This window comes from Gossypium hirsutum, chromosome D05 (assembly GCF_007990345.1).
Source record: "Gossypium hirsutum isolate 1008001.06 chromosome D05, Gossypium_hirsutum_v2.1, whole genome shotgun sequence".
Lineage (NCBI taxonomy): Eukaryota > Viridiplantae > Streptophyta > Magnoliopsida > Malvales > Malvaceae > Gossypium > Gossypium hirsutum.
In genome coordinates this window covers 18,522,671-18,535,630 of record NC_053441.1, presented here as the reverse complement: position 1 = coordinate 18,535,630, position 12,960 = coordinate 18,522,671, and the positions used below count along the sequence as shown (strand labels likewise).

Below are 12,960 nucleotides of genomic sequence, written 5' to 3'. Positions count from 1 at the left end.
AAACTTGATTGAACATTTATCAATTATATTTAAGTTCAAACTTAGCTTACTAGTTAAGCCCAGAGTTAATAATATATATCAATAGCAATAATTTAATTTAATTATATAAAATGATTAATATATATATCAAAGTAAAATGTTCAGTAAAAATTGTGGCTAATTGAATCGAATGTTATTAAATTTGAATTCGATTTGACCAATAACTCAAACTCGATTTAATAATTACCAAATTGATTACGTATTTTTAAATTCTAACTCCACTAACTTAACAACATCAATGTTTAATTTACACTACTAACAACAAATTGGTAAGAAAGGTAGAGCGTAAGTTAGGAAGATGGGTGCTAAGCTAAACATAGGATACTGAGAACTAGACCGATACAATCCACAAGAAGGAAATAATGGAATAAAATCCAGCGGTGTAAGATTAAAACTAAAATTACAGGTAAAGAAATTTAATTCATTGATGACGTAAAAAGATATATTCCCCTAGGGAAAGAAAGAAGAGAAACTTGATGCAACCTTTGACTACTGACACTGCCAAGTGTCATCTAACTGCCCAATTATCACGCAAAGACCTGATTTTGCCACCAGCATCAGACAGTTAGGTTTTTTAGCATAAAAACATCTGACAGTAGAGATTACCATCCTGAATCGTGGTAGGGTTTCTTCAAAACCTTCCTACCTATAAAAGCGACACGGTTGCTTCTTTACTGGTGCGGTGCAGTTCGTTCTGCCCTACCCTTTTTGTTACTTATAAAAGAAATCCTAAAATTTTTCATAAATTCCTCGTCTCTTCTTCGTCGTCGTCATCTATCGTTCCGTTCAACCCCTGATCTCTGACGATTTTATCCTTATTTGATGCCTTCCTTTCCTCTTTTACCCAAACACACACAAAAAAAAATCTCCTTTTTTTTTTATTTAGTTCGACAATCAATCTGTGTTATTTCTTTTCTCTACAGTTTTGATTGAATAACAAGTGGATAGGGAAATAAAAACTTTTTTAAAAACTGAAAAATAAAAAACAAGGATCTAAAAGAGTTGGATTAGGGTTCTTTTAATGGCGCAAATTCATGTTCAGTACCAGGCGCCAGTTTCCGGGCCAAACGGCGTTGCTCCCGGACCTGGGGGACCGCAGTTTATGCTGACTTCACTCTATGTTGGGGATCTTGATGCTTCCGTTACCGATGAGCAACTCTTCCAAACGTTTAGCCAGGTGGCTCAGGTCGCCTCAGTAAGAGTTTGTCGGGACTTGGCTACCGGTCGCTCTCTCGGCTACGGCTATGTCAACTATAACAATCCTCGTGATGGTTAGACTTCTACTTAACTTTAAAAACTTGCTCTTTATTAAATAATCAACAATTGAAAGATGTTTGATAGTCATCTCGACTGTGAGTTTTTATTGGAAAAGATATTATTGCAATTACTATAATTGTATAACATTATTGGTAATTACTTTGTAATCTAATTTGATTGCAAAGTTTAAGTGTATTATAGTATCTAGGTATTTCTTGCTGATGGTTAATTGTTAATGCTTATTGGAAATGTAAATATGGTTAATTGTTAGTTTTGCTTTGGAACTTCTCATAATGTATGTAGTCTTTAGATATAGAATGCATGTTTGCAACTCCCCAAGAGTGGATCAAACTTGTATGCTAGAAATTAACTTTTTATGATTCATTTCTTTCAAGTCCAGGTTTTTCTTTTGAAAGGACAAGTTGTTGTTTTAGATAATTATAATTTCATTCTTTTGAATTATTCAATTAATTACCAGTGCGCTTTTGTTCTTCCTGTCTACAGCGGCTAGGGCATTGGATCTACTTAATTTCACTCCACTGAATAACAAGCCTATTCGCATCATGTATTCTCAGCGAGATCCTAGTCTTCGTAAGAGTGGCGCTGCAAACATATTTATCAAGGTATTAATCTGTTTTTAGTCTTTCTGAATTTGTTTTTCCCCTTTTCTTCCGCTCACTGCTATTATTTTTTCCTGAAATCTCAAAATTCAAATAGTCCTTCTCTTACCTGTTCAAATCTGTGCAGCCATGCTCAGTATTCATGAAAATATATTTGCCAAGTATCCTTTCTCAGACTTCATCTTTCTATTTGTTGTGACCATTCACATGCATGCATGGTTTCTCCTTGTGATATAGTTGGCTTCCAATGTTTACCTAATCCTTTGATTTTTATTTCGACTGCAGAACTTGGACAAGTCTATCGACCACAAAGCATTACATGATACATTTTCTTCATTTGGCAACATTCTTTCGTGCAAGATTGCTACTGATGGTTTTGGCCAGTCTAAAGGCTATGGTTTTGTACAATTTGACAATGAAGAATCTGCTCAAAATGCTATTGATAAATTAAATGGCATGTTGATTAATGACAAGCAGGTCTATGTTGGACCTTTCCTTCGTAAGCAGGAAAGAGACAGTGCTCTAGATAAGACTAAATTTAATAATGTTTATGTGAAAAATCTTTCCGAGTCTACGACAGATGAAGACTTAAAAACAATCTTTGGCGAGTATGGTGAAATTACTAGTGCTGTAGTTATGAGGGATGCAGATGGGAAGTCAAAGGGTTTTGGATTTGTCAACTTTGAAGATGCTGATGCTGCTGCTAAAGCTGTTGAAGCTCTTAATGGAAAGAAGTTGGACGAAAAAGAGTGGTATGTTGGAAAAGCCCTTAAAAAGTCTGAAAGAGAGCATGAACGAAAAGCCCAATATGAGCAGACTTTGAAGGAAGCTGCTGATAAGTTACAGGGTTTGAATTTATACATTAAAAACTTAGATGATGGTATTGGTGATGAAGCGTTGAAGGAACTTTTTTCTGAGTTTGGTACCATTACTTCATGCAAGGTTGTAAAATGATTCTTGGTTGGTTAATCGTTGATGCTAGCTACTGTTTTCTTGTTTCTTTTATATTAAAGTTATTTTCCTTTTTCCCTTCACAACTTTGCAGGTTATGCGTGATCCTAGTGGAATTAGTAAGGGCTCTGGGTTTGTGGCCTTCTCAACCCCTGAAGAAGCATCTCGTGCTGTAAGTTTGAATTTGTTTATCCTTTGGGTGGTCATCTAAAATATGAGGTCATAATCTAATAGGTACATTTGTATTGCATCTACAGCTTGCTGAGATGAATGGTAAAATGGTTGTTAGCAAACCGCTTTATGTGGCGCTTGCGCAGAGGAAAGAAGAGAGAAGAGCAAGGCTACAGGTAATACCTTTAAGGATGATTCCTCGTCCATCTCTTGCCCATCCAGTTTTTTTTTGGTAGCACAATTTTTATTTCTTCATAGTATCATTTGGCTTTTACTGTAGTCTTGTTTTATAATTTAATAAAAGGAAATGTGTTATAAATTTCTGAAATTCTTGAGCTAATGTTTCTGTTATCTGAGATTAAGTATTTCTGAAAGCTATTTGCTTTGTCTTTTTATTTTTCTTGAAAGTATCCTTGTCCAACCCATATGGACATGGGTATCGACCTGTGTCCAACACTCAGCACTTGAGAGTTTGAGTAACATAGTTTGATAGTTCTATGAATCAGTTTGTTTTTCTTTTAGTCGTCTCACAATTGAGTTTCATGTTATTTAGGCTCAGTTTCTCAGATGAGGCCACTTGCTATTTCTTCTGTCTCTCCTCGAATTCCAATGTATCCTTCTGGTGCTCCAGGTCTTGGCCAACAGTTTTTATATGGGCAAGGACCTCCAGCTATCATTCCTCCGCAAGTAATATATCTTCACTTTTTCTATTCTCTTAAGTTGATATGCTTGATTTCATGTTTTCACTTTTTGGCCTCCTTCATAAGGTGGCATTCTTGCCATTTGGATGTTGAGTGATTTGATTTGTGAGGACAGTTGAAATATGAATATGCTTGTTTCCTTATGCCATATATCTAGGCTGGTTTTGGTTATCAACAACAACTGGTTCCTGAAATGAGGCCTGGTGGACCCCCTGTGCCAAATTTCTTTGTTCCTATGGTACAGCAAGGTCAGCAGGGCCAGCGACCAGGGGGACGACGAGGAGCTGGTCCAGTGCAACAGACTCAGCAACCAGTGCCATTGATACAACAGCAAGTAAGCTTTATGCATATGTTATGAACCTGCGGTTTATGCTTATTCTTTGGCTGAAGTTGTTTGTACTATTCATCCTGCTTGTTTCAGATGCTGCCCAGGGGACGTGTCTATCGTTACCCACCTGGTCGTATGATGCCTGAGGGTCCAATGTCAAATGTTCCCGGTGGCATGCTTTCTGTTCCATATGACATGGGTGGCATGCCAATGCGCGATGCTGGTGTTGGGCAACCTATGCCAGTACCAGCATTGGCTACAGCTCTCGCAAATGCAACGCCTGAACAGCAAAGGACGGTAAGTCCCATTTATTTCTTTCTTTCGCAGTTGGTGGCTTTTATTTATTTATTTATTTATTGAGCCGGGGGGGGGGAGTATTTATCTTCGAGGTCTTAATATTTTTATTGCTTCTTGTGAGCAGATGCTTGGTGAAAGCTTATACCCCCTTGTGGAACGGTTGGAGCGTGATTCTGCAGCCAAGGTTACAGGGATGCTTCTGGAAATGGACCAAACTGAGGTTTGCATCTCCTTGAGTCACCAGAAGCTTGAAGGCAAAAGTAGCCGAGGCCATGGAGGTATTGAGGAGTGTTGCTGCTCAGCAACAGGCCAACAATCCAGCAGACCGATGGCTTCACTATCCCTGAATGATAACCTTGTGTCCTGAGTGCAAAAAAGACTGGAATTGGGCAAATGGGTAACCTGGCACCTTTTATCACATTGGCCTATATTAGTCTATTAGGATTGAACTTTTGAACTTTTTATATTATGCTACGCTTTTGGTTTTATAGTGTTTTTTATACTTCTTGTAAGTTCGTTTAATTTCATTGAACCTCTCTTTTATATAAATTAATTTTGGTTCTGAATACATCGTTGACATGCTTTCAAAGTTTATGTTAGGTTAATTAATATTGTTTGTGAAGAAATTGATGCTATAAAACGCTTCTTATCATCCGGTGTTGTAGGAAGTTAGTGATGACGCCATGTTTATGAAATGGTTTACCTTTTCAAATCACATAAAGAGAAAAAGGTTGGTACTCACTCTAAAAACACTCTTATACCAAAAAACATGTGTCCACTAAAATGAACGTATCTAATTTGTTTCATTAAAAAAAGTTGATAAGAACTTTTTTTAATTGTTTTTAGTTGGGTAAATTTCATAAATAGTCACCCAATTATAAAAAATTTTCATTTTAGGCGTCTAAACAAAAATTTACAATTTAAGCACCCACGTTACATAGTTCGATCGTTTGCTCATTCTCGTTAAAATAAAAAACGATAACCTCAAATGGTAGCTAAAAAAATTAGTATAATAACAAATTAGCCTCGAATTTACATATTATATCAATTTAGTCATAATTTTAAAAAATCAACCCTCAAAATTACAAGTCTTAATTTGATTCTAATTCTAAAAAAAATCAAAGAAACATATAAAATACATAAATATTTTAAAAATATAATAATAAATTTAAATTTTATATAAGTTAATATTAATATTAATAAATATAAATATATTGATATTAAATAAAATAAAAATTCTCTCATCTGTCCTCTCCCCACCCACGGTGGTGGGTGAGGGAGGGGAGACCGGCTCGGGGACGGTGATGGGGGATTTTATTTATTTAATATAAATATTAAAATAAAATTTAAATTTATTATTATGTTTTTTAAATATTTACTTTTATTTATTTTTGAAATATTATGTATTTTATATATTCTTTGAACTTTTTAGAATTAGGATCAAATTAAGATTATATGTGAAATGAAGGTTAATTTTAAAATTATGAAAATTTGAGGGCTAAATTTATTATTATACTGATTTTTAACTGTCATATCAATTTTCCATTTGTGATTTTATGGGAGTAACTAAAATGACCAAACTATTTAACGTAGATGCTTAAATTGCAAACATTATATTTTGGGTGCCTAAAATGAAAAAAAAACTTATAATCAAGTGACTATCTGTGTAATTTACCCTTTTAGATTTATATTTTCATTATTTAAAAGAAATTTTTATTTATCATGTTTTTTAAAATTTTAAAAATAAAAGTAAAAAGTATTTTCAAAAATCACGGAGAAAAAAATGTTTTATTATAAGCATTTAAATTAAGACGTAATTATTTATCATACATTTTAATAAGACAGACATTTCACATCCGTAAAAATTTGAAATTATGAACTAGTGCTTAATTAGTGGTTTTGGTAAGATTAAAAATAATGATAGTAGTGAAATTATATATAGTAGCAGTGGGATTAAAAATTACTGTTGATGGAATCTTATGTATTGGCCTAATGGTCAGAGTATCTATTGCTTAAGATTTTATCTTTCTCTTGTAAGTTGCAAAAAAAAAAACACCAGTGATAGACATTTTTATACAATGTACTTGAACCTGTATCTTTTATATTACCGATGTCAATTGAAGTAAGAATCAATTTATTTCAAATAATAATTATTAAATTTTATATATTCCTAATAATAATTAAAATTATAATATTTTATTTATAATTTATTATTATTTAATTTAAATATATATCAGGTAAATAACTTAAATGTTAAAAATATAATTATTGAAGATAATCAAATCACAAGTTAAAATATAATAACTTAAAATGTATAAAAAAATAAACGAATAAAATTGAAATATGTGCATGGGTGGTGAAATTACAATACATAATTACAAATCTGCATGTGTTTCTGACGAAGGATTTAAATGTAAAACAAGATAAAGAAAGGTATAAAAATAAGGTTACACAGTCACTGAGGTTGAGTTGCAAAATAACCTTAATTATAATAAACAGGACTTAACTGGCGTCTGGCGGCCGTCGGCTTCTGAATTTATATATAAGGTTTGCGGCGTGGGCTAATATGGTTGGCCTTGTTGAAAATTCAGTAGTAATTTAAATGAATAAAAAATACTTTCTTTTTGTATAGATTTCGAGCGGTTCAGACTTCAGACATTTGCCCCCCATTTTCGAAACAATGGTTCTTTTTCGTCTTTCCTAGTATAGTATGTGAGTGGCACCACGTAATTGGGGAAGTAACGTAATACACGCTTCATATTCAGCCACATGTTCAGTTGCCGAATCTACCACTCTTGCGGCTTAGACAGCCGAGCCACTCACCCTTACTCCGCCGGTCCAGAGTAGCTAATTTCAGGAGAGTTTGATTCTTTTTTAGTTAAAAATTCCAACGGCTGTCAAGGTAGAGATCATTGAGGTTTTATCCAACAAAACTCGGGGTAATTTTTGTCCTTCCCGTCACGCATTACAACCAATGAAATCCCTCCACGTATGCAAAACTCCCCCATTCCTCTCACTCTCAACATATATGAGAGGAAAAGGTACACATGAAAAGGAGACTAACACACTCGCAGTGAAACTTAAGGGGCACGCTTCGTCGCTTCGTGTTTTATACCCCAAAACCCCCCAACCCAATCGAAGTCTCTTCTCTTGTTCCTAAAATCGAATTTGGGAAAGCTAAAACCCTACGGAAAAAAAATCGTTTCGTTTTCTGATTCGACTAAAAATTCCCCTAAAATGTCAACAATCAAAATTCGAATCTTCCTTGATAGATATAGGAGGAGGTTCATCCAGAGCAAGTTCGCCGTATCATTTTCCACCTGTTGTCGATTTTACCCTTCCGAGGAGGAGCTTCTAAACCATTACCTGACTGGGAAAAACAGTTCCGTCGCCGCCGATCGCTCTGATGCGTACGGATCCGATTTATCAGGGAACTTCATTTGTACGATTATAAGCCGTCAGATTTACCGGAGGCGCGTGCTTTGTGCACGATATAAGGGGAGAAGAGGCACTGGTTTGTTATACCAAGAGTAAAGGTGGGAGGGGGAGGAGAAGGGCAAAGGGTGGGTTTGGAGGAAAATTGGAAAAGTTAGGGATGTGTTGATGGAGGAAATGTTAAGTGGGGACTAGAACTAAATTTGGTGTTTTATGAGATGAATTCAGTTAAGGCTGCTGTTAGGACTCCTTGGATTATGTATGAGTATGCACTCCTTCAACCGCCACAAGGTAAAAGAAATTAAATTTCTTTATTTTGTTTAATCATCCTTTGTATAGAAGTTTTATTTGGGGGTATTATGTTGAGGAATTACTTTTGTTATTGCTGTTGGTAGGTAATGTAGTCGGAACTGACCAATTTTGTATCTATTGCAGATTTAATTGTCCTCTCTCCAGTCTCCAACAAACCATCCTTCTTTTAGTTTGTTTTTGTAGCTTATGCTCTAAAACCACATAGCCTACCCTTTTTTTAATGCTTATAAATATGACTGGCTCTTTCATATTTATCTTCTGCGGGCCAAATTTTTTCAAAATTCTGGTGGCTCAGCATGTTGGAAAGCTGTATTGTTGTTTTTCTAAAATAGATGATGCATCATGTTTCATTGTAGTGATCATATTCTTGGACTTATGTTCAGTTGGTGAGGCAAATATGTGCAAAAGGATTTGTTTTCTGAAGAGCCACATAAAATTTATTTCCTTCTGTTTTTCTTTGTCAATTGTAGTAAGAAGAGTACCTACCTGCCTGTGTGGATTGGAATACTCTTGAGTCCTCAATAAAGGAAATCTCTGCTCAATTATTGTAGTGAAATCTAAGTAAATATCCCACTTTCATGTCGATACTCTTGGAAAATATGAACTTTGCCGCAATTAGTTTTGCCTGTTTGTGAGATATACTATGCCAAATGTGAACTTATATGTTTAGGTTGATTTCATTAGTTGGGAGGGTCGGGACTGTACTTCATAAAAGTGATGTCTCTACCATCTGCAGGCTCTTTTGTGCTATGCCGAGTTTCATCAAATCTCGAGCTAGAAATAGTGTATCAGAGAATGTTTAAGTTGTGCAGAAGAAGCTGTTTCAGCTATACGTCACATGGAATTCAGCATGATGGATTCTGAGACTGACACTCTTGAAGCTGAAATCAATGGTGATGACTTTACTAAAGAGCTAGATGATCCATAACAATTGGACCTGTTTCTGTTGCAAGTTTTGAGTTTCCTTCAGGCATTCCACAGACCTGCCCGATGATATGGTAACCTAGTTTGGCATATTTTACTTTCATGGATGTCATATTACTGTCAATTCCTTTCCATTTTGTCTATACTATTATTAGCTACCATTCAAGGCTTTGTGGAGTTTCTTTCTAACAAAGTTTACATGTATTTCAAATCTCTGTTCTTGACAGTGGTCATATGTATTCGTAATTATAAAAGTAATTATCATTGACAATTGTTTATGTCATGGTGAGCATTAAAAGAAGGGTACTCCAATCTTTTGAGGTCATCACATTACAAACTAGATAGCCCCTGTTTCTCCATATTTGCTTGTTGTACATCTATCTGAAGTTTTCCCTATGCCAAGTCTTAACTCCACAAATGTTAAGCATGTCTAAACTTATACATGAGCATTGCTAATTGCATTCTTCCCTAAAATTAAACATGTTTTGTGTGCAATGGCTGTTATGCAGTGGGGCTCGTAACTACAGTGAGTTACTTTCAATGTAGAAGAAATTTATGGAGTTGGACGATCTCAGTTGATTGTACATCATACGCACCATAAAGAAATAGACTGTTACTTCTGAAATAAAGAGATAATAATAAGAATTAATGGAAAAAAAATTTAAACATATAATAAAGAATTTAATGCAGGATACTCCCTCGTAAGCTTTTTCCCTTTATCTCTAGTCTGGATAAAACGTAAATTTTAGTAAATTTATCTGTTTGCCACCTGCAGAGCACTCATGTGACTAATATCAAGAATTTGCTTCAGAATAATTTATCTAGAAGCTATGTTAGAAATCAATTATCTGGAATTTTCCTTCTCAAGAATTAGTGTGTGTACATGGACGGGTCGATAATTTTCAACATTGGTTGCTTCACTGGATTCCGTGTTTCCTTATTTCTCTGGTGATGTGGGTCGAACTTTTGCTCACTCACTTCTCAATGCCTTTATTGGGCATGTCTTTCTCTTCTAGCTGTTTTATATGTTTTAAGCTTTCTCATTGCAGAACGCACACAACTAAATAATACTGTTTTCCTTGAAACATCCATGTGGCCACCCTTGGGAAAGCATTCCTTTTTTAAGACTGTCTGTAATCCACTTTGAAAGCCCTTGGTGGTAGATAATTAGACGATTGAACTAATAATTAGGATGAAACTGTTTTAACTTGTAGGTTCGCTGTACTATATTTCTGCTTGAGAGCTTTGAGAAGATGCAGCCACTGCCACGTGTCATTGGTTGACATCTGATATGCAGCGAGAAAAGAATGCTGTCATTTCCCGGTTCCTACAGTCATTATGTGGTAACAAAGCTTGCATTCGTCCATTTGGATTTAATTCTTGGCAGGCACCTCCGTTTTCCAATCTGCCATGTGCATTAAATATATTATCACTGCATTCATGACATCACCATCTTCAATGTAACATGCTGCTAGGGATAGGTCCTTGGTCCTGGTGATCCCCCCCTTCCCCCGGCAAAGAAAACCCTGATCATAATAATCAATGCTTATCATTTCAATTGATTGAGGGTCAGTCCTCCACCACCCACCATTCTGAACAGGCTGAAATTTTTGGGGTAAAACATAATGGACAACTACACCCGTCTTTTAACTGGCCTGTGTTCCTTTAAAAATTATTAACCAATAATAGAATTATGATTATATTATGTATGAGTTTAAAAATACCAGGAGCATTTAAAATGCATAAATGTCGTCTCAATATAATAAATTCTGATGTGTGCAAATCTGTTGATATAAACGGAAGATATATAAAAACAAAAAGCTGAAATAGATGAATTGGAAGTCTATTCAATCCCAACTTGCAAGCATGTATGTATCTTTTAATTAAAGTCAATTCCTTCCTCCTCTGTTTTATTTTATTTTCCTTTTTGGATTTAGTGCCTAATGTCAAACTAATGGCCATGATTAGTTCTAAATATACGGGAGTGTTGGTATCATATGTAGATGGTAGTCCCCTCTCTCTCTAAAGCAAATGCACGTTATAATATTCCTTGGAAAATGGAGAATAATCAATTCTTATCTCGTAATAAATTATTCATAAATGACATTGCATGATGTGGTTGTATTATGCTGTACCATATGTCCAGATGGACACATTTTAGGATAAAAAACGAGGGTAGAGCAAAGCAACCACCTTGAATGGTTGAAAGAAGAAAAATCAAATAAAAAAAAGGTAGGAAACAGTTGGAAGCTAAAAGGAAAGAGCCCTTCATGATTGAGATATGAACGCCAAGGGTAAATATAAAACAATTTGAAAGAAAGGGGGGGGGAGCAAGAACTGCATAAATACTCATTGGGGGGAGAGGAGGAACTTTGTATTGTATCCACCTCTTTTAAGCTAAGCAATGAAGCGGCATCACTGCATTTCTCGTTGACATATCACTAAAACTACAGTCAAGATTTAATATTACCATAATATAAGATAGTGCAAATTTTATTGTCTTGATTGAATACTTCCAAATTCACAACAAGAATTTTTTTTGAAAAACTTATGGAAAAAAAAAAGAAACAAATTCTACTTATGGTTAAAATTCTAAAAGCAATCAAAACTTTTAGGTGCATAAGGAAAAAAAGGTAAAAAAAATCAAGCTATTCAAGTGGGGTCGATTCTATATAAATATATATATATCAAAGCCACGTTTGAATTTAACACGGTAACAATTTTACATGACATGTTCATGTATTTGGAAAAAGATGAGTCTTTATTTTAAATTGGAATTAATTGGGTCATTGGTAAAAAAGCAAGGTGCCAAGGGTGGCTCCTCATAAAAGGAAAGGGAGAGAAAGAGGGATGCATGTGGACGAGTTAAAAGAGTTAAAGAGTTGAGGCCTAAAGAGAGGGGAAGGCAGGCAGGTACTTGGCGTGAACGAGATGGTAACAAAACAAACAGAGAAGGTTTAGTGTTTGTGGGGCTTTTACCTACGGACCGCATTGGGATGGGAGACGGGTTTTAATTATATTAAATATTTAATTTCATTATTATACATTTAAGTTTTAGAGTGGAAGTGTGAAGGGAAAGGATATTTATATTTTAATATAAAAAAAGGAAGAGAGGAAAAAAAATCTTTATAGAAAAGAGAGGATCAAAGATGGAGACATGAAAGCTATTCGGTAGCGGACAGCTTTGCATAGTTATTGTGTTTGTTTAAGCATTTGTTTTTTTTTTCTCTTTCTTTTTCTTTTTGTTATCAATTCTTTGTTTGGAAACTGCTCTTAATGACCATATCTCTTTCTTTTTTATCTTTGGTCTTTCTCTTTCTGCAGGGTTATTTGGTAAATTACAGGTAATCTATCCCTTTGTTTCTTGTTTGAGTATATTGATTTTATCTTTCAAAGGCTCTCTCTCTTCCTCCCATTGCTCAAGTGGGTTTTTTTCTTCTTGTCTTCCTTTCTGAGAAGGGAGAGGAGAATAGCTTTAAGACAGCTTTTATATCCTTTTTTTGTCCCACCCCCTCATCCTGTGTTTCTTGTTAGATTCTCTTAGATCGATCAAGGTCTCTGATTTTACCCCTTTAGTGAGCTCTTGGTTGTATTTCATGTTTATTTCTGCTTGATCGGTTGATGGTCAGATGAGATGTGATGATATTCTCACTGGGTCCCCCTTTTAATTTCTTGGTTTGGCTTAAAAAGTGTTCCTTTATTTTTTGTTCAAAGTTGATTTGATTTTATTTTTGGTTTTGTTTTGGAAAGTCCGATATTCCTGTGGAGATTTCCTGTCTAAAGGTCTGTAGCTTTGCATGTTTTTTCCTGGATTCTTTTGTTATAGGACCGGTCTCTCGTAATAGCTGATATGTAGAGAGATGGCGTTATGTTACCATGTTGACCCTGCGGTTGTGTTGATTTAGTTGTTTTCCTTCTTCTTTGC

The 12,960-nt window shown here is 35.0% G+C and overlaps 1 pseudogene; it reads left to right on the top strand.

The window, feature by feature from the left end:
- The first annotated feature begins 680 nt into the window (after positions 1 to 680).
- Positions 681 to 4,731, top strand: LOC121217106 (polyadenylate-binding protein 2-like; annotated as a pseudogene).
- Positions 4,732 to 12,960: the final 8,229 nt, after the last annotated feature.